Below are 24,033 nucleotides of genomic sequence, written 5' to 3'. Positions count from 1 at the left end.
CTAACCCTCTCTCTCTAACCCTCTCTCTCTAACCCTCTCTCTCTAATCCTCTCTCTCTAATCCTCTCTCTCTAACCCTCGTCTAACACTCTCTCAATTCAATTCAAGGGGCTTTATTGGCTTGGGAAACGTGTTAACATTGCCAAACCAGGTGAGGTGGAGAATAAACAAAAGTGAAATAAACAATAAAAATGAACAGTAAACATTACACATACAGAAGTTTCAAAACAATAAAGACATTACAAATGTCATATTTACGTATATATACAGTGTTGTAATGATGTGCAAATGGTTAAGGGTACACAAGGGAAAATAAATAAACCTAAATATGGGCTGTATTTACAATGATGTTTGTTCTTCACTGGTTGCCCTTTTCTTGTGCCCTCTCTCTCTCTCTCTCTCTCTCTCTCTCTCTCTCTCCTAATCCTCTCTCTCTAACCCTCTCTCTCTCTGACCCTCTCTAACAATCTCTCTCTAATCCTCTCTCTCTCTCTAATCCTCTCTCTCTCTAACCCTCTCAAACCCTCTCTCTCTAACCCTTTCTCTCTAACCCTCTCTCTCTCTAACCCTCTCTCTCTAACCCTCTCAAACATTCTCTCTCTAACCCTCTCTCTCTCTAAACCTCTCTCTTTCCAACCCTCTCAAACCCTCTCTCTCTAACCCTCTCAAACACTCTCTCTCTAACCCTCTCTCTCTCTAAACCTCTCTCTTTCCAACCCTCTCAAACCTTCTCTCTCTCTCTAACCCTCTCAAATCCTCGCTCTCTCTCGCTCTCTCTAACCCTCTCTCTCTCTCTAACTGTCACGCCCTGGTCTTAGTATTTTGTGTTTTCTTTATTTATTTGGTCAGGCCAGGGTGTGACATGGGTTTTGGTATGTGGTGTGTTTTGTCTTGGGGTTTTTCATAGGTATTGGGATTGTGGCTTTGTGGGGTTTGCTAGCAAAGTCTATGGCTGTCTGAAGTGGTTCTCAATCAGAGGCAGGTGTTTATCGTTGTCTCTGATTGGGAACCATATTTAGGCAGCCATATTCTTTGAGTGTGTCATGGATGATTGTCCTTGTCCTTGTGTTAGTTTGCACCAGTTTAGGCTGTTTCGGTTTTCAAGTTACGTTTGTTGTTTTTGTATTGATTTGTGTTCCTTGTTTTATTAAACATGAATCTAAATAGCCACGCCGCATTTTGGTCCGACTCTCCTTCACATAAAGAAAGACACTAACCCTGTCTCTCTATCTAACGCACACTCTCTATAACCCTGTCTCTCTCTATATCTCTAACCATCTCTTTAACCCCCTCTCTCTCTCCAACCCCCTCTCTCTCTAACCCTCTCTCTAACCCTCTCTACACCACCACCTCCCTCTCTCTCTCTCCAACCCTCTCTCTCTCTCTCTCTCTCCAACCCCCTCTCTCTCTAACCCTCTCTCTAAGCCTCTCTACACCACCACCTCCCTCTCTCTCTCAACCCTCTCTCTCTCTCTCTCCAACCCTCTCTCTCTCTAACCCTCTCTCTAACCCCCCTCTCTCTAACCTGCTCTAACTATCTCTCTCTCTAACCCTCTCTAACCTTCTCTCTCTCTAACCCTCTCTCTCTCTCTCTAACCCTCTCTCTAATCCTCTCTCGCTAACCCTCACTCTCTCTAACCCTCTCTAACCATCTCTCTCTAACCCTCTCTCTCTCTAAACCTCTCTCTCTCTAACCCTCTCAAACCCTCTCTCTCTAACCCACTCTCTCTCTCTCTCTCTAACCTTCTCTCTCTAATCCTCTCTCGCTAACCCTCACTCTCTCTAACCCTCTCTAACCATCTCTCTCTAACCCTCTCTCTCTCTAACCCTCTCAAACCCTCTCTCTCTAACCCTCTCTCTCTTTAAACCTCTCTCTTTCCAACCCTCTCAAACCCTCTCTCTCTAACCCTCACTCTCTCCCTCTAACCCCCTCTCTCTCTCTAACCCTCTCAAACCTTCTCTCTCTCTAACCCTCTCAAATCCTCGCTCTCTCTCGCTCTCTCTCGCTCTCTCTAACCCTCTCTCTCTCTCTAACTGTCACGCCCTGGTCTTAGTATTTTGTGTTTTCTTTATTTATTTGGTCAGGCCAGGGTGTGACATGGGTTTTGGTATGTGGTGTGTTTTGTCTTGGGGTTTTTCATAGGTATTGGGATTGTGGCTTAGTGGGGTTTGCTAGCAAAGTCTATGGCTGTCTGAAGTGGTTCTCAATCAGAGGCAGGTGTTTATCGTTGTCTCTGATTGGGAACCATATTTAGGCAGCCATATTCTTTGAGTGTGTCATGGGTGATTGTCCTTGTCCTTGTGTTAGTTTGCACCAGTTTAGGCTGTTTCGGTTTTCAAGTTACGTTTGTTGTTTTTGTATTGATTTGTGTTCCTTGTTTTATTAAACATGAATCTAAATAGCCACGCCGCATTTTGGTCCGACTCTCCTTCACATAAAGAAAGACACTAACCCTGTCTCTCTATCTAACACACACTCTCTATAACCCTGTCTCTCTCTATCTCCAACCATCTCCTTAACCCCCTCTCTCTCTCCAACCCCCTCTCTCTCTAACCCTCTCTCTAAGCCTCTCTACACCACCACCTCCCTCTCTCTCTCTCCAACCCTCTCTCTCTCTCTCCAACCCTCTCTCTCTCTAACCCTCTCTCTAACCCCCCTCTCTCTAACCTGCTCTAACTATCTCTCTCTCTAACCCTCTCTAACCTTCTCTCTCTCTAACCCTCGCTCTCTCTCTCTCTCTCTCTCTCTATCTAACCCTCTCTCTAATCCTCTCTCGCTAACCCTCACTCTCTCTAACCCTCTCTAACCATCTCTCTCTAACCCTCTCTCTCTCTAAACCTCTCTCTCTCTAACCCTCTCAAACCCTCTCTCTCTAACCCCCTCTCTCTCTCTCTCTCTCTAACCTTCTCTCTCTCTAACCCTCTCAAACCCTCTCTCTCTAACCTCCTCTCTCTATCTCTCTCTCTCTCTCTCTCTCTCTCTAACCTTCTCTCTCTAATCCTCTCTCGCTAACCCTCACTCTCTCTAACCCTCTCTAACCATCTCTCTCAAACCCTCTCTCTCTAACCCTCTCTCTCCCTCTAACCCTCTCTTTCTAACCCTCTCTCTCTAACCCCCTCTCTCTCTCTAACCCTCTCAAACCCTCTCTCTCTCTTACACTCTCTAACCCGCTCTCTCTCTAACCCTCTCTCTCTCTCTAACCCTCTCTAACCCTAGCTCTCTCTATCACTCTCTAACCTTCTCTAACCCTCTCTAACCCTCTCTCTCTTTAAACCTCTCACCCTCTCAAACCTTCTCTTTCTATAACCCTCTCTCTCTCTAACCCTCTCTCTCTCTAACTCTCTCTGTCTACCCCCTCTCTCTAACTCTCTCTAACCCTCTCTCTCTAACCCCTTCTCTCTCTCTCTCCCCCTGTTGGTGTGAGAGTGGCGGAGAGGTGTGTGTTGGTGTGAGACTGGTGGTGAGGTATTTGTTGGTGTGAGAATGGTGGAGAGGTGTGTGTTGGTGTGAGAGTGGTGGAGAGGTGTGTGTTGGTGTGAGAATGGTGGAGAGGTGTGTGTTGATATGAGAGTGGTGTAGAGGTGTGTGTTGGTGTGAGAGTGGTGTAGAGGTGTGTGTTGGTGTGAGAGTGGTGTAGAGGTGTGTGTTGGTGTGAGAGTGGTGGAGAGGTGTGTGTTGGTGTGAGAGTGGTGTAGAGGTGTGTGTTGGTGTGAGAGTGGTGTAGAGGTGTGTGTTGGTGTGAGAGTGGTGTAGAGGTGTGTGTTGGTGTGAGAGTGGTGTAGAGGTGTGTGTTGGTGTGTGCATGTGTAGGTGAAGAACAGCCCTTAAGAAGTAAATCAGATCAGTCTCACGTCAGATTTATACATTCATCCATGTTTCTCAAATATCAAATTTCGAAGTTGTTCCAAATGTCAAATTTAAAAGTATTTAAAGTTAAGTCTAGGCAACATCTCTGAATTGTTAAGGTTTGGGTTAAGTTTAGGCTTTAACTCTGAATTCTTAAGGTTAGGCATTAACTCTGAATGGTTAAGCTTAGGCATTAACTCTGAATTCTTAAGGTGAGGCATTAACTCTGAATGGTTAAGGTGAGTGTTAAGGTTTGGGATCGGTTTAAAACAAAAGTCTCAAAAACAACTTTCTATTGCTGGATTTGAACATGCAACCTTTGGCACATGCTCACACCCATCTGCCATCGCAGTTCACAACGCCCAGCAAAACCAAAACCTACTTGAAGGTCACAGCGCTCACTGTTGCTCTTAGTGGCTAGTTTCCACGTCATCTCCCGACGTCCCCAGACATGGATGGACGTGGAATACTGACTTGTATCACAGGTGATCTGGCTGCCCACTCCACCCTGACAGCTTCGGAGACGAGACCCCAGGCACGATGTGTGTTTAGCTGTAGGCCCAAGATCACTGACTTACACCACTCTAATTAGACTTTGAGCTGCGGTGTGTGTGTGTGTGTGTGTGTGTGTGTGTGTGTGTGTGTGTGTGTGTGTGTGTGTGTGTGTGTGTGTGTGTGTGTGTGTGTGTGTGTGTGTGTGTGTGTGTGTGTGTGTGTGTGTGTGTGTGTGTCTTTGATTTATAAGGAGACTTCTCACAAATTCTAACTCTGAAGGGCTGTTTTAATACTAGATTTGAGGTAAAACCAAGTCTGAGGGGACATTATAGGTGTGTGCGTGTGGTGTGTATGTGTGTGCGTGTGTACATGGGACCGGAACTTAGAGGTGGAAGTCCCACATACACATGTACACATGAACGCACGCAAGCACACACACAGACCAACCAAACCTGTTAACCACAAACATAGATTTATGTTGCTTAGATTTTCATCGTCACCACATAATCATCCCTAAACACCCCTATACTCTTCCTTAAAGTGTACTATAGTAGAAAGCACTTGTAACTTTCTATGATGACGCATGTTCAGCTGGGAATGAATCAGGCATTTTGAGGCAAGGCGTTTTCTACCCTGGTAAAAGGACGCTCTTGGTTTCTCAGTATCTCAGCGCTGTGGCGGCACAGCAACAAGCCTCTCACATTTCATTTCCCACAATCCTGTGAGGAGAGGTGGCTTTCCCTGAGGGAGTCACCTGATACAAAGGAGTGTTTAGCTTTCCAGAGTTCCAGAGGAGAGAGACAGAAAGAACAGACTCCCTGGGCCTGTCTGGTGGATTCCTCTCTCCTCTCCTCTCCTCTCCTCTCCTCTCCTCTCCTCTCCTCTCCTCTCCTCTCCTCTCCTCTCCTCTCCTCTCCTCTCCTCTCCTCTCCTCTCCTCTCCTCTCCTCTCCTCTCCTCTCCTCTCTCTTCTCCCTTCTCCCTCTAGGCACCACAAGGGTTTCTATTTACTTCTTAATTAGTCTGAATTTGAAATATTGAATGTCGTCACACATACCATCCTCTTAGAATAAGATGTATACTATATGTGTTATTTGTCTTATCTGGAATAGTAGATAGCATGCACAACAGTGCTCCTTTGGGAAAGCCTTACCCTAGTTTTTATTCACTTTTTTGTACTTACAGTACCAGCTCTTTCTCTCTATTTAATTCACTGTCTGTCTATTCTAGAGTTCCCCAGATGGTGTGTGTATGTGTGTGTGTGTGTGTGTGTGTGTGTGTGTGTGTGTGTGTGTGTGTGTGTGTGTGTGTGCGTGCGTGCGTGCGTGCGTGCGTGCGTGCGTGAGTGCGTGCGTGCGTGTGTGTGTGTGTGCAGGTAAATGGCTCAGTTGCCTGTAGTGTTTATATCTGTTTACCTTGGGGTCAGGGTTCAAAGGTACCTGCCCGAAGGTCAGGGGTCTAACCCAATACATGGGCTCTCGGTGTGCATCTCTAAACATTTAGTTTAGCTTCTGTATGGGGGCACACACACACTCAGCATGTCTGACTTTTTACAAGTCATTTTAATCACCACAGGTTTTGTGGGTCACCCCAGGCACTCTTTAAATAACACAAAGCCAAAATAGTCTCTCGGTACAGCTGAGAGACAGGCAGAATGGCCCAGACAGACAGTGTTGTGTCCAGTTCTCTGCAAGTCATCTTTGCGTGTGTGTGTGTGTGTGTGTGTGTGTGTGTGTGTGTGTGTGTGTGTGTGTGTGTGTGTGTGTGTGTGTGTGTGTGTGTGTGTGTGTGTGTGTGTGTGTGTGTGTGTGTGTGTGTGTGTGTGTAGGTGTAGGTGTATGTAGGCCTGTTGCAGTGAGTCATGACCGCAGTCATGAGTCATGACCGCAGGTTGCTCATGGCCTGGTAGTCCGGTCTCTATTGTCCCTCCATCAGGTCCTAATGGCCTGTGGTACTCAGGGCTCTATTGTCTCTCCATCAGGTCACTAATGGCCTGGTACTCAGGGCACTATTGTCCCTCCATCAGGTCCTAACTGCCTTGTACCCGGGGCTCTATTGTCCCTCCATCAGGTCCTAATGGTCTGGTACTCAGGGCTCTATTGTCCCTTCATCAGGTCCTAACTGCCTGGTACTCAGGGCTCTATTGTCCCTTCATCAGGTCCTAACTGCCAGGTACTCAGGGCTCTATTGTCTCTCCATCAGGTCACTAATGGCCTGGTACTCAGGGCTCTAATGTCCCTCCATCCCTCCACCCTCCTAACTGCCTGGTACTCGAGGGGTTAAACGAGGGGTTAATACAATAATAGGAAGGGAGTTGTAATCTATAACACACCTCGTTTATCCTCCTCAGGACATTGAAGGGCCCCACACACTGCGGCCCCAGCTTCCGACAGGGCAAGCAGAGGGGTAGGTTTTGGGTTGAGAGCCAGACCCTGTCCCCCGGTACAAACACAGGGTCCTCACTGTGGTAGCGGTCAGCACTCCTCTTCTGCCATCCACTGGCTTGTTTGAGGGATTCCTGGACGGCCCTCCAGGTTTCCTTGGCGCGCTGCACCCACTCCTCCACCGCAGGAGCCTCGGTCTGACTCGGATGCCACGGTGCCAGGACCGACACACACTGAAATGGGGATAGGTTTGTCGAGGAGTGACAGAGTGAGTTCTGGGGCAACTCCGCCCATGGGATGTACCTAGACCACTCCCTTGGCCAGTCCTGGCAATACGACCACAGAAACCTACCCACCTCCTGGTTCACTCTCTCCACCTGCCCATTACTCTCGGGGTGATAACCGGAGGTCAGGCTGACCGAGACCCTCAGACGCTCCATGAACACCCTCCATACCCGGGACGTGAACTGGGGACCCCGATCAGAGACAATGTCACGTGGGTAAATAGCGCCTCCCCAGTCTGTAGGGCTTTAGGGAGACCGGGCAACGGGAGGAGACGGCAGGACTTAGAAAACTGATCCACAACAATCAAGACCGTAGTGTTCCCCTGAGAGGGGGGTGATCGGTCAGGAAATCCACTGACAAGTGAAACCATGGCCGTTGTGGAACGGGGAGGGGTTGTAACTTCCCTCTAGGAAGGTGCCTAGGAGCCTTACTCTGGGCGCACACCGAACAGGAAGAGACATAAACCCTAACGTCCCTAGCCAAGGTCGACCACCAATACTTCCCCCTGAGGCCCCGCACTGTCCTCACCACCCCAGGATGACCCGAAGAGGGTAGGGTGTGAGCCCACCGAATCAGTTGATCACGAACACCAAGCGGCACATACATACGACTAGCTGGACACTGAGGAGGCACAGGTTCCGTCCGTAACCTCGCTCGATGTCCGAGTCCACCTCCCATACCACTGGTGCCACCAGCCTCGAGGCTGGAAGGATGGGAGAAGGCTCGGTGGACCGATCCTCCGTCAGCCTTTGTGTTCAGGGAGCCTGGTCTATAAGACAGAGTGAACCTGAATCGGGTGAAGAACATGGCCCAACTTGCCTGACATGGATTCAGTCTCCTAGCTGCTCGGATATACTCCAGATTCTGGTGGTCGGTCCAGATGAGAAAGGGGTGCTTAGCCCCCTCAAGCCAGTGTCTCCACACCCTCATGGCCTTGACCAACGCTAACAACTCCCGGTCCCCCACATCATAGTTACACTCCGCCGGACTGAGCTTCCTCGAAAAGAAAGCGCAGGGGCGGAGTTGTGGTGGCGTACCCGAGCGCTGTGATAGCACAGCACCCACCCCAGCCTCGCACACGTCCACCTCCACCATGAATGCTAGGGAGGGGTCCGGGTGCGCCAACACGGGTGCATCTGTGAACAGCGCCTTCAACCTATTGAAGGCGCTGTCAGCCTCTGCCGACCACCGCAAACGCACCGGCCCCCCCTTCAGCAGTGAGGTACTGGGGGCCGCTACCTGGCCAAAGCCCCGGATAAACCTCCGGTAGTAATTGGAAAACCTTAAGAACCACTGCACCTCCTTCACCGTGGTTGGAGTCGGCCAATTATGCACGGCCTTAATGTTGTCACACTCCGTCACCACCCCCGAGGTGGAAATGCGATAACCCAGGAATGAGACGGCTCGTTTGGAGAACACACACTTCTCATCCTTGACGTATAGGTCATGCTCCAGCAGTCTACCAAGCACCTTGCGCACCTGAGACACATGTGCGGCGCGGGTGGCGGAATAGATCAGAATATCATCGATATAGACAACCACGCCCTGCCCATGCAGGTCCCTGAGAATCTTGTCTACAAAGGATTGAAAGATGGCTGGAGCATTCTTTAACCCATACGGCATGACGAGGTACTCATAGTGGCCCGATGTGGTACTAAACGCGGTTTTCCACTCGTCTCCACCCCGAATACGCACCAGACTATACTCGCTCCTGGGGTCCAGTTTTGTAAAAAACTGTGCTCCGTGAAATGATTCCACCGCCGTAGCGATGAGAGGTACTGGGTAACTAAACACCACCATGATGGCATTTAGACCTCTATAATCAATGCACGGACGCAGACCTCCCTCCTTTTTCTTCAGAAAAAAAGCAACTTGAGGAGACGGGTGAGATAGAGGGCCGAATGTGCCCCTGCCCCAGAGATTCCGTGACATATTTCTCCATAGCCAACGTCTCCTCCTGCGACAATGGGTACAGCACAGCGTTTACCTGGAGATTTATCGGACAATCCCCCTGTCGATGAGTTGGTAATTTAGTCGTCCTCTTCTTACTGAAAGCAAAAGCCAAATCGGCATATTCAGGGAGAATGCCCCCAGGGGAACCCTGGTCCGGACTGTCCACCGACGTGGCACCGATGGAAACTCCCATACACCTTCCTGAACACTCCTCTGACCACCCCTGGAGAACCCCCTGTCTCCACGAAATCCTAGGATTGTGACTAGCCAGCCAGGGAACCCCAGCACCACTGGAAACCTTAAGATTCCCCTGCGTCACCATGTCCAGTGGAACCGTGGCCTCCCTGACCAACCCTGACCCTAATGGCCGGCTATCTAGGGAGTGCATGGGGAAGGGGGAATCTATTGGCACTAGCGGAACACCCAGCTTGATGGAGAGAAACAAAATCAAGAAACAAAATCAAGACAAACATGTGACCAACAGGGGGTTCTGGGTGAATTTGGTGCTGACTCACCTGGGGTGACCGAGAAGTGTTCGGCCTGCCTTCTCGACTCCCAGACGGACCCCCCAGCACCGATCGGCCGTGTGTCTTCTCCGACCACAGCTGGTGCAGGGGGAGCCTCCTCCTCCAGTACCCCTCGGCACGGCCCCCCCTAACATAGGAATGGGAGCGGGAGTGCTTGGTTATGGAACAAACAGGACCCTCTCCGAACGCCCGCGGGCAGCCAGCCCAGGCGGATAGACATGTCTATTAGTTCGTCAAGGGAGAGAGCGGTGTCCCGACACGCAAGCTCCCTGCGGACGTCCTCCCGGAGACTACACCGGTAGTGGTCTATCAGGGCCCTGTCGTTCCACCCAGCCCCAGAGGCCAAGGTCCGGAACTCCAACGCAAAATCCTGCGTGCTCCTCTTCTCCTGCCTAAGATGGAACAGTCGCTCACCCGCCTCTCGGCCCTCTGGAGGGTGGTCAAACACGGCACGAAAGCGGCGGGTGAATTCTGCGTAGGGCTCCTTCCCCAAGTCTTGGCCATTCCAGACCGCGTTTGCCCACTCCAGGCAGGAGACGAGGACACTCACCCTCTCCTCCCCCGAGGGAGTTGGCCTCACGGTTGCCAGGTACAGTTCGAGTTGGAGCAAGAACCCCTGACACCCAGCCGCCGCTCCATCATAATCCCTCGGGAGCGAAAGACGGAGAGCGGCGGCGCCGGAGGAGGAGGGAGGAGAAGGTGGATCCAGCGATGGAAGAACCGGAGGTGCAGAGAGGAGACCACTCCTCTCCCATCAGTCCATTCTCTCCATCATCTGGTCCATCGTCGATCCTATCCGATGGAGCACGGTGGTATGATGGAGGACACGTTCCTCCATCGATGGGAGGGGGTTGGCAACTGGTCCTGCTGACTCCATATTGAAGGTGCGAGATTCTGTAACGTCCGGGGTGTCGTGGGTGAGAAGTCAGGCGCAGGCAGCAGAGAGTTCAGGGTAGTGCTATACTTTTTAATGCACAAAATTGTTGAACATACGCCATCCCCATGAAACACAGGGCGCATACCAAAACACATGCCCCAAACACGAGGGACTAAAACAGTCCAGCAAAACCCAAGAAAAGGGGAAAACCGTGACACACAGACGTGTACACACATACACCAAACAATCCCGCACAATAAAGCCTGTCCAATCAGCCTAAACCAAACACAGGTAAAACCAATAAACAGAAAAGGGGAAAGGGGATCAGTGGCAGCTAGTAGGCCGGTGACGACGACCGCCGTGCTCCACCCAAACAGGAAGGGGAGCTACATTCGGTAGGAGTCGTGACAACAGGTGTAGAAATTAGAGTTAAATGCTTACTTACAGGCTCTAACCAATAGTGCAAAAAAGGTATTAGGTGAACAATAGGTAAGTAAAGAAATAAAACAACAGTAAAAAGACAGACTATATACAGTAGCAAGACTATAAAAGTAGCGAGGCTACATACAGACACCGGTTAGTCAGGCTGATTGAGGTAGTATGTACATGTAGATGGTTAAAGTGACTATGCATATATGATGAACAGAGAGTAGCAGTAGCGTAAAAGAGGGGTTGGCGGGTGGTGGTTGGCAGGACACAATGCAGATAGCCCAGTTAGCCAATGTGCGGGAGCACTGGTTGGTCGGCCCAATTGAGGTAGTATGTACATGAATGTATAGTTAAAGTGACTGTGCTTATATGATAAAAAGAAAGTAGCAGCAGCATAAAGAGAGGGTTCGGGGTGTTGGCGGGGCACAAAATGCATATATTCCGGGTAGCCATTTGATTACCTGTTCAGAAGTCTTATGGCTTGGGTATAAAAACTGTTGAGAAGCCTTTTTGTCCTCGACTTGGCACTCTGGTACCGCTTGCCGAGCGGTAGTATAGAGAACAGTCTATGACTGGGGAGGCTGTGGTCTTTGACAATTTTTAGGGCCTTCCTCTGACACCACCTGGTGTAGAGGTCCTGGATGGCAATCAGCTTAGCCCCAGTGATGTACTGGGCCGTACGCACTACCCTCTGTAGTGCCTTGCGGTCAGAGGGCGAGCAATTGCCGTACCATGCAGTGATGCAACCAGTCAGGATGCTCTCGATGTTGCAGCTGTAGAATATTTTGAGGATCTCAGGACCCATGACAAATCTTTTTAGTTTCCTGAGGGGGAATAGGCTTTGTCGTGCCCTCTTCACGACTGTCTTGGGGGGTTTGGACCATTCTAGTTTGATGTTTATGATGACACCAAGGAACTTGAAGCTCTCAACCTGCTCCACTACAGCCCCGTCGATGAGAATTGGGGCGTGCTCGGTCCTCCTTTTCCTGTAGTCCACAATCATCTCCTTAGTCTTGGTTACGTTGAGGGATAGGTTGTTATTCTGGCAGCACCCGGCCAGGTCTCTGACACTTCTCCCTATAGGCTGTCTCGTCGTTGTCTGTGATCAGGCTTACGACTGTTGTGTCGTCTGCAAACTTAATGATTGTGTTGGAGTTGTGCCTGGCCATGCAGTCGTGGGTGAACAGGGAGTACAGGAGGGGACTGAGCACGCACCCCTGGGGAACTCCAGGGTTGAGGATCAGTGTGGCAGATGTGTTGCTACTTACCCTCACCACCTGGGGGCGGCCCGTCAGGAAGTCCAGGATCCAGTTGCAGAGGGAGGTGTTTAGTCACAGGATCCTTAGCTTAGTGATGAGCTATGAGGGTACTATATTGTTGAACGCTGAGCTGTAGTCAATGAATAGCATTCTCACATAAGTGTTCCTTTCATCCAGGTGGGAAAGGGCAGTGTGGAGTGCAATAGAGATTGCATCATCTGTGGATCTGTTTGGGCGGTATGCAAATTGGAGTGGGTCTAGGGTTTCTGGGATAATGGTGTTGATGTGAGCCATTACCAACCTTTCAAAGCACTTCATGGCTACGGACGTGAGTGCTACATGTCTGTAGTCATTTATGCAGGTTACCTTTGTGTTCTTGGGCACAGGGACTATGGTGGTCAACTTGAAACATGTTGGTATTACAGACTCAATCAGGGACATGTTGAAAATGTCAGTGAAGACACCTGCCAGTTGGTCAGCACATGCCTGGAGCACACATCCTGGTAATCCGTCTGGCCCCGCTGCCTTGTGTATGTTGACCTGTTTAAAGGTCCTACTCACGCTACGGCGAGCATGATCACACAGTCGTCCGGAACAGCTGATGCTCTCATGCATGCCTCAGTGTTGCTTGCCTTGAAGTGAGCATAGAAATGATTTAGCTCGTCTGGTAGGCTCGTGTCACTTGGAAGCTCGCGGCTGTGCTTCCATTTGTAGTCTGTAATAGTTTACAAGCCCTGCCACATAAGACGAGGGTCGGAGCCGGTGTAGTATGACTCAATCTTAGCCCTGTATTGACGCTTTGCCTGTTTGATGGTTCGTCACAGGGAATATCAGGATTTCTTGTAAGCTTCCGGGTTAGAGTCCTGGAGTCCTGATTTAATTTTTGTTTGTAAGTAGGAATCAGGAGGATAGAGTTATGGTCGGATTTACCAAATGGAGGGAGATGGAGAGCTTTGTAAGCGTCTCTGTGTGTGGAGTACAGGTGATCTAGAATTTGTTTCCCTCTGGTTGCACATTTAACATGTTAATAGAAATTTGGTAGAACTGATTTCAGTTTCCCTGCATTAGAGTGTCCGGCCACTAGGAGCGCCGCCTCAGGGTGAGTGGTTTCCTGTTTGCTTATTTCCTTATACACCTGACTGAGTGCAGTCTTAGTGCCAGCATCTGTCTGTGGTGGTAAATAAACAGCCACAAACAGTTTTGCTGAAAACTCTCTAGACAAGTGGTGTGGCCTGCAATTTATCACAATATACTCTACCTCAGGCGAGCAAAATCAAGAGACTTCCTTAGATTTCGTGCACCTGCTGTTGTTTACAAATATGCGCAGATTTCCCCTCCTCGTCTTCCCAGAAGTGTGGTGTTCTAACTTGCCGGTGCAGCGTATATCCCGCTAACTGAATATCCATGTCGTCATTCAGCCACGATTCTGTGAAACATAGGATATTACAGTTTTTGATGTCCCGTTGGTAGGATATTTGTGATCGTACCTCGTCTAATTTATTGTCCAGTAGTATTAACGAGCAGTATTGACGGTAACGGCAGCTTTCCCACTCGCCTTCTCCGGGTCCTGACCTGGCATTCGGCTCTTCGTCCTCTGTACCTGCATCGCTTCCTTTTGCAAATAATGTCGGTCCTGTGGGGTGTTTAGAGAATGTCTTGTGTGTCCTCCTTGTTGTAGAAAAGCTCTTTGTCTAATCCGAGGTGAGTGATCTCTGTCCTGATATCTAGAAGCTCTTTGTCTAATCCGAGGTGAGTGATCTCTGTCCTGATATCTAGAAGCTCTTTGTCTAATCCGAGGTGAGTGGTCTCTGTCCTGATATCTAGAAGCTCTTTGTCTAATCCGAGGTGAATGATCTCTGTCCTGATATCTAGAAGCTCTTTGTCTAATCCGAGGTGAGTGATCTCTGTCCTGATATCTAGAAGCTCTTTGTCTAATCCGAGGTGAGTGATCTCTGTCCTGATATCTAGAAGCTCTTTGTCTAATCCGAGGTGAGTGGTCTCTGTCCTGATATCTAGAAGCTCTTTGTCTAATCCGAGGTGAATGATCTCTGTCCTGATATCTAGAAGCTCTTTGTCTAATCCGAGGTGAGTGATCTCTGTCCTGATATCTAGAAGCTCTTTGTCTAATCCGAGGTGAGTGGTCTCTGTCCTGATATCTAGAAGCTCTTTGTCTAATCCGAGGTGAATGATCTCTGTCCTGATATCTAGAAGCTCTTTGTCTAATCCGAGGTGAGTGATCTCTGTCCTGATATCTAGAAGCTCTTTGTCTAATCCGAGGTGAGTGATCTCTGTCCTGATATCTAGAAGCTCTTTGTCTAATCCGAGGTGAGTGATCTCTGTCCTGATATCTAGAAGCTCTTTGTCTAATCCGAGGTGAGTGATCGCTGTCCTGATATCTAGAAGCTCTTTTCTGCCGTAAGATATGGTTGCAGAAACATTATGTACAAAATAAATTACAAATAACGTGAAAAAACCCACATAATAGCACAGTTGGTTGGGCCCCGTAAAACTGCTGCCATTTCTTCCGGCGCCATTTTATCAATGCATCTTTTCCCCCTGCCCCTGTTCATGCCCATTTGATAATGGGCATTTCTAAATCGAAATGACTTGAGGATTGAGAAAAGTCTGATGGGTTAAACTTGATGAGAGAACAGTGTGTGTCTTCTGAGGCAAGGAACCGAGCGCAAGCTTTTTCGCAATTTTCTCAAATCGTCAACAGCCTATAGTTGCTTCATGCAGCCCATATATGCTTTGATTTTTACAACATTTTTTTTTGTATCATTCACAGCGAAAGTTGCCAAATAACTTCAAATCTAACAATAGGACCTATTTCAAATTATCGCTTTTATGCTCAACATAAACACTTCATATGCACACTTCCTCGTGAATATTGCAAATATATTTTATTTAGCTGTGAAATGATTTTCTTATTACTATAAATTCGTATAATATAATGGCACAGGACTTATAAGCATATCTTGTCTGCTAAATGAACAAGCCTACAGCCTATGGCATGGCGCATAGCCAGATACACACAGTAGGCTAATTCATGTTCTGTTCTTCTGAAATACATTTTCTTCATATCATAACGTTTCTTTAGACCTGCATACATATATTTTATTTTATTGTGATGGTGTATATTACATTGATTTATTAGACTTTTAAAAGTAGTTCCAAAGACTTCCTTCTCTCCTATTGAGGGTAGACCAGAGTAAAACAGATCTTGTCTCTGAGGCTGCCCTGTTAATGCCTATTTGATCCAGGTGGGAAGAAAGCCAAGCAGAGCACCGAACAACGAGCACTGAGCGTTGGTAGTGATCAGAAATAAGGGCTTTGGATTTAGGTGGATGAGGATAAGTTCTCTCTCCACATTAAACATTCATGGGTTGTAGAATTAGGCCTCAATGAGACCAATTTATTTTCCTCCTTCAGCTCTGAGCTAGTCTCTGGTTGGCCATAATAAAGTGGAGAACAAGTACATTCACCTTGAAGATGTGAAGGATTCTTGTATGTGACGTCTTTGATGTTTTATGTTCTACCCAGAAAAAGTACAAAAGGTGTTTTGTTGAATTGCGCGTTGAATTACTAATGTGCTTCATGGGCTGTGTATAAGTCTCATTTTCCTCAACAACTCTTGATCTTTGCACCTGACGCATAACGTGGATCATTGATTGTTTTCAGGGGGAAAACTAAAACACATGAATCTTTGATATTGGAGCACATCACAAATACATGATCTGAATATTTTAGATGAATTACTAAGAACACAGGATGTGAACATTTTTTTTATTTTATTTTACTAGGCTAGTCAGTTAAGAACAAATTCTTATTTTCAATGATGGCCTAGGAACAGTGGGTTAACTGCCTGTTCAGGGGCAGAATGACAGATTTGTGCCTTGTCAGCTCAGGGAATTGAACTTGCAACCTTTTGGTTACTAGTCCAACGCTCTAACCACTAGGCTACCCTGCCACCCCAACATTGAAACTTCAGGGGAAGTATTAACACTTCTATGATGCTTCAATGCTGACAAAGTCGTATTCTCTGTTCAGGCCTCAACTGCATGGTCTGGGATGTAGCTGCCACCTTGATTTGCAACCATATCTTTAGTATACTATAGAGTGTAAAACACCAGAAGTAAGCAGGAGGCAAGGCAGGTTGAAGTGCTTCAAGTGTGGATTTATTTACAGCTCTTGGTGATCCAATGGTGAAGGCGCCATATCGGCTACAAAATATCAGTGAATAGTCATTGTAAATGTACAAGTATACACTGAGTATACAAAACATTAATAGACTGACCAGGTGAATCCAGGTGAAAGCTATGATCCCTTATTGATGTCACTTGTTAAATCCACTTCAATGAGTGTAGAGGAAGGGGAGGAGAAATGTTAGAGAAGGATTTTTAAGCATTGAGACAATTGACATACGGATTGTGTATGTGTGTCATTCAAAGGGAGAATGGGCAAGGCAAAAGATGTAAGTGCCTTTGAACAGGGTATGGTAGTAGGTGCCAGGAGCAATGGTCTGTGTCAAGAAACTGCAACGCTGCTGGGTTCTTAACACTCAACAGTTTCCTGTGTGTTTAAAGAATGGTCCACCACCCAAAAGACAGAGTCAACATGGGCCAGCATCCCTGTGCAGTGCTTTAGACACCTAGTATAGTCCATGCCCCAATGAATTGAGGCTGATCTGAGGGCAAATGGGGGCGCAACTCAATATTAGTGTAGGAAGGTGTTCGTAATGTTAGGTATACTCCGAATATATCCTGGCAACAGACAAAACAAAGGCCTCTGTGTCAGGCTTAACCTGTACTATCTGATAGGACACAGCGCAGAAATACACAGCCTGCCGTTGAGAAATCACTTCGCCCCACCCAACCAATACAATGTTAAAGGCTATTTCCATTTCTATTGTTAGACTGGTCAATGTATCTAAATCAGACCTACTGGTAGTAATAGTATTGCACTACAGTTCATCAACTGAACACTTTTCATCATTTTCTTTCAACTCACAGTACTGCCTCCCAAAACGGCGCAGGCCACGTATTACTATGCAATGCTCAGGCACACGAGCTCATTCACATTTGTCGGGATGGAGAAACCAGACACACGCAAACAAAGGACATTGAGGAAATTGACAGAAAACGCTTAAATAGAATGAATATTTTTTTTAATGATGGGGATTAGGCTTATGGTAAGTTATTGCTGGTGATATTCAGTAATTAGCTGGAAATTGATTAAAACAAAGGGAAAATGAGTCACACAGTGAAACAATGAATGGGCCCAAATTCACCGGGAGCATAGGCCACATTCATGCCCCATCTCTTCCATAACAGTTGGGTAATGGTCCCGTACTGATAAAACATTATGCTCTGTTGTTTAGGCCTCAACTGAAGGTACTATGATGAGCCACCTTGTTTTGCGACCACAGGCCAATCTTTTCATCTTTAAATAGAAAAACAACCTTTTCTACAAGTTCAGCACTAGTTCATTAAACTCAGTGTATTGTCCTTCCTTTCTTTTTCTACTTTCGTTCTTTTTGCTCTGGTCTGCAGTGCCAACCAGGACCAGTCTGTGCTGCTCCAACATCCATCCCGTGCCTAAGCCTCTCTGTGATCCAGACCAGAGCAGACCAGAGCAGGAGTCCAGCTCAATATGCTAGTAGGAATTCAGAGAAGGGTAACCTCCACATTTTCCATGAGCTGAGATACCCTCTCTACTGGTATTGGATTCACAGACCAGTCCTCCCAATAGTGAAGAGCTGCTGTAGTGTTCATGATTCAAAAGCCCTTGTTGTATTGAAATAGTTTTCCCGAGTATGTAGCTCCTTGATTATTCAGCTTGTTCTGTGTCCTTGTATCATAGTTTCACTGTATGATGTTTTCTCAGAGAGCGTTATGCAGCTTGATTATCTAAGGATGTTGCAGCTGTAACAGCTAACAGGGATCTAACGGGTGTCTAATATAGGTTAACAAGTGTGGAGATTTCTCAGTTAGAAAGATGCTGAGTCTCTGAGGTTTGTTTGTGTGTGTGGGTGTTTTCCCCATATAACGTGACTCAGAGTGCCTTGACACCACAATGACGACAGCTTCTCAGTGGAAGATACACTGGTGTGTGTGTGTGTGTGTGTGTGTGTGTGTGTGTGTGTGTGTGTGTGTGTGTGTGTGTGTGTGTGTGTGTGTGTGTGTGTGTGTGTGTGTGTGTGTGTGTGCGTGCATGTAAACGGAAACCAGACACAACTCTCTCTGCGGTGACTTACCCAGGGATATATACAGTACAACAACAGACCACAGAGCATGTGTGAGACAAACAAACCAAAACCCCGACCAAAGTAGATTACTCAATCTTACTGAGCTCCAAAACTCAAAGCTACTAATTAGTTGAACTAAATGAGGCTAAGGACTGAAGCCTAAAACAGAATATAAATAATGACTCATACAGGAGAGGCTACTTTCACATCTTCTCCGTATTAGGACGTTCATGTTGCCATGGTTCTGTTGTATATTTTGTATCTCCTTTTATGATCTGTTCTGACTTGTACTCAGATTAAGATCTATTGTTTTTACAGATGCACACACTTACGCATTGAGCGCGCGCACACACACACTTACACACACATGCCTACCCTACATACAATAGCCTGTAATGAGACAATGACACGGCATGGCAAGGCAACATTCCGCAGCCAGCGAGCCAGCCAGCCAGCCAGCCAGCCAGCCATGCTGAGGAGCAGTAGAGCGTCTTAGAACAGTGTAGTCTGACGTGTTCTCCTCTTCTCAGCTCATAGAATCCACTGATAAGAGAGAAGGGATGACACCCACACACACAGACACAGACACACGTGCACACGTGCACACACGCACACACACGCACACACACTCTGAGTGGAAAGATGAGGGTGTGAGAAAACTGAATATTGTGTCAGAAGCAGCAAAGAGAGAGAACAAGACAACACACTCATATTTTGACCCAGGTTTAGTTTTCCAGAATACTTTACAGCATTAAGATACACATGATTTAATTTTAGTGCTAGGGATCTTTCGGGAAACTCCCTCTAGTATGCTCCCCACAAAGTGTTAAATGGCGTGATGGCTCTGGACATGATACAATACTGGTGCTAATCAACTGTAGTCTGAGCTCAGATATGTGCGGATGTATTATGGATATTTGTGGGGACGAACATACTCGACATCTGTTGTTGGTGTGACGTAAGATCAGGATCAATCTGCTGTCAGTGATGATGAATGGCTGAGCATGTGTGTATGTACAGGTGGATTGTGAGCGTGATACCAGGCAGGGACCCAACCCTATGTACTTAACTCCATTGGTAGACTGTGCACCGTAGAGCAGTCGTGTAGTGCTGTTGATACGAGCTGTCAGCAGTCCCAGGCTCTGACAGAGACAGAGAGAAACATGCCCTGCTCTGTGAGAGACTGGCTCCTCGCTGTCTCCTGCTTGGGAATTCCTGGGAATTCCAGACAGCTTAGATTGTTATCGGATCTGGAGACACCCTGCCGGTTTGGCCAATTCTCATTTCACCCTGCTGGAGCTGCACTGACAGGACCTTGCGATGAGTCAATCCGCTGACACATCTCTTCCTCTGTGTGTGCATGTGTGTGTGTGACCTGAGAGAGATCAGCGAATGCTTCCAAAATGTGACAGCAACATTGTGACAATGTCAAGCCGAGTCGTGCTTACCCAGGGTAGAATAGGATGCCATCAGAACCGTGCTTACCCAGAGTAGAATAGGATGCTATCAGAGCCGTGCTTACCCAGGGTAGAATAGGATGCCATCAGAGCCGTGCTTACCCAGGGTAGAATAGGATGCCATCAGAGCCGTGCTTACCCAGGATAGAATAGGATGCCATCAGAGCCTTGCTTACCCAGGGTAGAATAGGATGCCATCAGAGCCGTGCTTACCCAGGGTAGAATAGGATGCCATCAGAGCCGTGCTTACCCAGAGTAGAATAGGATGCCATCAGAGCCGTGCTTACCCAGGGTAGAATAGGATGCCATCAGAGCCGTGCTTACCCAGAGTAGAATAGGATGCCATCAGAGCCGTGCTTACCCAGGGTAGAATAGGATGCCATCAGAGCCGTGCTTACCCAGGGTAGAATAGGATGCCATCAGAGCCGTGCTTACCCAGAGTAGAATAGGATGCCATCAGAGCCGTGCTTACCCAGGGTAGAATAGGATGCCATCAGAGCCGTGCTTACCCAGGGTAGAATAGGATGCCATCAGAGCCGTGCTTACCCAGAGTAGAATAGGATACCATCAGAGCCGTGCTTACCCAGGGTAGAATAGGATGCCATCAGAGCCGTGCTTACCCAGGGTAGAATAGGATGCCATCAGAGCCGTGCTTACCCAGAGTAGAATAGGATACCATCAGAGCCGTGCTTACCCAGAGTAGAATAGGATGCCATCAGAGACGTGCTTACCCAGAGTAGAATAGGATGCCATCAGAGACGTGTTTTCTGAGTTATTTGTTCCGCATCAAAAGGTTCTGTCACCTCTCTGTCTAAGGGACGGCAGAGGTAAAAAGTAGTGCTGTTGAACTAATGGATTACAGTTGTCAAATCCTATGTGGTGTGACGTGAGGGAAAGGAAACATCTGAAGATAAAGGATCTTTCAAGTGTGCTGTGATTCATTAAGTTCAACATCAGAGACTATATAGCAGAGAGACAAACCAAACCAACTTAACAAATGCCACAGCCATGTGTGTTGCTGCAGCACCTGTTCTCAAAGGAAAAACCTGAAGTCTTAAATCTTTACTTAAATGTATATAACATTTATATCCTTGCCCTGGGATGTAAGCCTACAACGGAAGTTTAGTTCATGCATTGTCATTATATCCCTCTGGCTGTATTTAATCCATATCGCGGAAGATAAACACAATTGAAATTGAGCGTCAATGTTCCCACGTTGGCTACATTCACAGTAAACGCTGCATATGTCAGCTCAATTGGGATTTTTTATCACGCAATCTGTAACACTCACAGCGATGCAGATTGAATAGATCTCCTTACTGTACATTCATAAAGGATCAACTGAAATTGAAACTGATACATCAAGGCCTGTATATAAAACATTACACCATGGAAAATGTAAAAAGTCCTAGGAGTAATTTGGGATCCTTCACACCGCATTTACTTTGAATGTTTCTCATATGGTAGTGGTTCTGCAATTCTATTAGGTTTTATGCTCAGCCAACATCATCAATACGGCATTGTTTTGGAATACCCCCCCCTCCCCCTCATAAATGCATCCATCTTTCTTTGGTTTGGATTCCTCTATTGACTCATAAAGAAGTGGACCCTGCCCCCTATCCTCCTAGTCAGTATACAGGAACCACTAACCATATAGTAACTTTATGTAAAGTCACCGTCAGTCATTTACTAATCACTATATGTGAGTCCCAAATGGCACCCTGTTCCCAATATAGTGCACTACTTTTGACAAGGCTTATGGCTCCCTAGTAATTATAAAGTGTACTACTTTGGTTAAAATCAATAGCAGGCAATAAAGGGAGTAGAGAGCCATTTTGGTCTTTTCAGACTTCATAAAGGCAACACAACTTTAGCATTTGATGTGAATTTATTAATGAAGCCATCCTCTCTTGTTTTACAGTTTTTTTCAATTGCTAACATGCATTGGTCAAAACTGGTCACATTGTCAAAACTCTTCACACAATCAGCAAAGCAAAAGTGTGTGTGAAATCCCTGAACTCTTTCCTCATTCATACTCCACCACCTGCAAAACCATATATTCGCAGCACATTATTTCAAATGCTAACACACTGTTTCCAAAACTGTTAAAAACACATTCAAAACAGAATGATGGCAAATGTCGTGCATTTCTGCAGTAACCAGATTGAAACATATAGAAAATTTCATCAGAATATTTAATCATTCCAAACACAGCTGATTGCAATTTCAGCTGAAAGCCTAGCCAAGTGTCCTGTTTTTAGTCTCCAAACAGACAAAAGAGGACGGCTTCAGAATGATTTAGTTTGGAAACATGGATGAAGGAAGACAGGTTGGTGGGGAAAGAAGAGTGTCAGGGAGAGGGAGAATGTGTGGAGGACAAAGGAGAGGAAGACCAAGAGCAGTGGTCTCTGATGAGATAAGGGCCACAATTATTGACCATGTTGTAAACCATGGTCTCTCTTTGAGAGAGGCAGGTTTAAGGGTGCAACCAAATCTGCAGCGTTCAACAGTTGTATCAATAGTACAAATTTTACAGCAAAACAAACAGGTGAGATGTGCATTCTTCAATGATAATTGAATTACATGTTACAGTTCAATACAGTATGTTCACATTTTTACATGTACTGACATTTTGAAATATATTGATTGTTTTGTGTTTTTCAGTAGGATCCAAAGGTTGCCTCCCACAGCAGGGAGAGGCAGAATATTAACAGATGGGCAGATAATTGCCGTTGTTGACATGGTAATTGGCAACAAATTCGGGACAGAGGGCTGGCAGACAATATCACTTTTGGGAATGTGAATACTGTCAGCACAATGACAGTTGCCAGAGTCCTAGAGAAACATTAAATAAGGATGACGCAGTCAGACACTGTACCTATTGAGAGAAACGGTGAACGTGTGTAAGAGCTCCAGGTAAGATGTCTGTTCAATAACCAAACAGGGTACATACACAGCTCTGCATAATGTAAAGTACTGTAAAACTGTGGCTTTACTGTATTTTATAGAGTAATAGAGATGGAAGCCAGGCAAACTGCTCGTACATTCATCTTTGTGGATGAAGCTGGATTTAACCTGGCAAAAACACGCCACAGGGGAAGAAATGTGATTGGACAGAGTGCAACCGTGGATGTCCCAGGCCAGAGAGGAGCTAACATCACAATGTGTGCAGCACTGTCCACTGATGGCATGCTGTTACACAAATCACTCACCGGCCCCTACAATACAGAGAGGCTCATTTCTTTTCTGGAAGACCTGCATAATGGACTTGTGCCAGTGGAGGAGAGAGGGACAAGGAACTCCCCTACCTTCGTTGTTGTGTGGGATAATGCAGCATTCCACCACTCTGCTGCAGTCACAGACTGGTTTGCTGCACATCCCAGGATGTCAGTACTATTCCTGCCTCCATACTCCCACTTCCTAAACCCCATAGAGGAGTGTTTCTCTGCGTGGAGGTGAAAGGTTTATGACCACCATCCACATGACCACATGTCCTTACTGGATGCTATGAACGCTGGGTGTGGAGACACTTCTCCTGAAGACTGCCAGGGTGTGGAGTCACTTCTCCTGAAGACTGCCAGGGCGTGGAGACACTTCTCCTGAAGACTGCCAGGGCGGGGAGACACTTCTCCTGAAGACTCATAGAGCGGGGAGACACTTCTCCTGAAGACTGCCAGGGTCTGGAGACACTTCTCCTGAAGACTGCCAGGGTGTGGAGACACTCCTCCTGAAGACTGCCAGGGTGTGGAGACACTCCTCCTGAAGACTCATAGGGCGGGGAGACACTTCTCCTGAAGACTGCCAGGGCGGGGAGACAATTCTCCTGAAGACTGCCAGGGTGTGGAGACACTTCTCCTGAAGTTTGCTAGGGCGGGGAGACACTTCTCCTGAAGTCTGCTAGGGTGTGGAGACACTTCTCCTGAAGACTGCCAGGGCGGGGAGACACTTCTCCTGAAGACTCATAGGGCGGGGAGACACTTCTCCTGAAGACTGCCAAGGTGTGGAGACACTTCTCCTGGAGACTGCCAGGGTGTGGAGACACTTCACCTGAAGACTGCCAGGGCGTGGAGACACTTCTCCTGAAGACGCATAGGGCGGGGAGACACTTCTCCTGAAGTCTGCTAGGGCGGGGAGACACTTCTCCTGAAGACTGCCAGGGTGTGGAGACACTTCTCCTGAAGACTCATAGGGGGGGAGACACTTCTCCTGAAGTCTGCTAGGGCGGGGAGACACTTCTCCTGAAGACTGCCAGGGTATGGAGACACTTCTCCTGAA

The sequence above is a fragment of the Oncorhynchus masou genome, chromosome 29 (assembly GCF_036934945.1).
Source record: "Oncorhynchus masou masou isolate Uvic2021 chromosome 29, UVic_Omas_1.1, whole genome shotgun sequence".
NCBI lineage: Eukaryota > Metazoa > Chordata > Actinopteri > Salmoniformes > Salmonidae > Oncorhynchus > Oncorhynchus masou.
The sequence above is the reverse complement of the archived record's forward strand: the minus strand, read 5'-3'. Positions refer to the sequence as shown.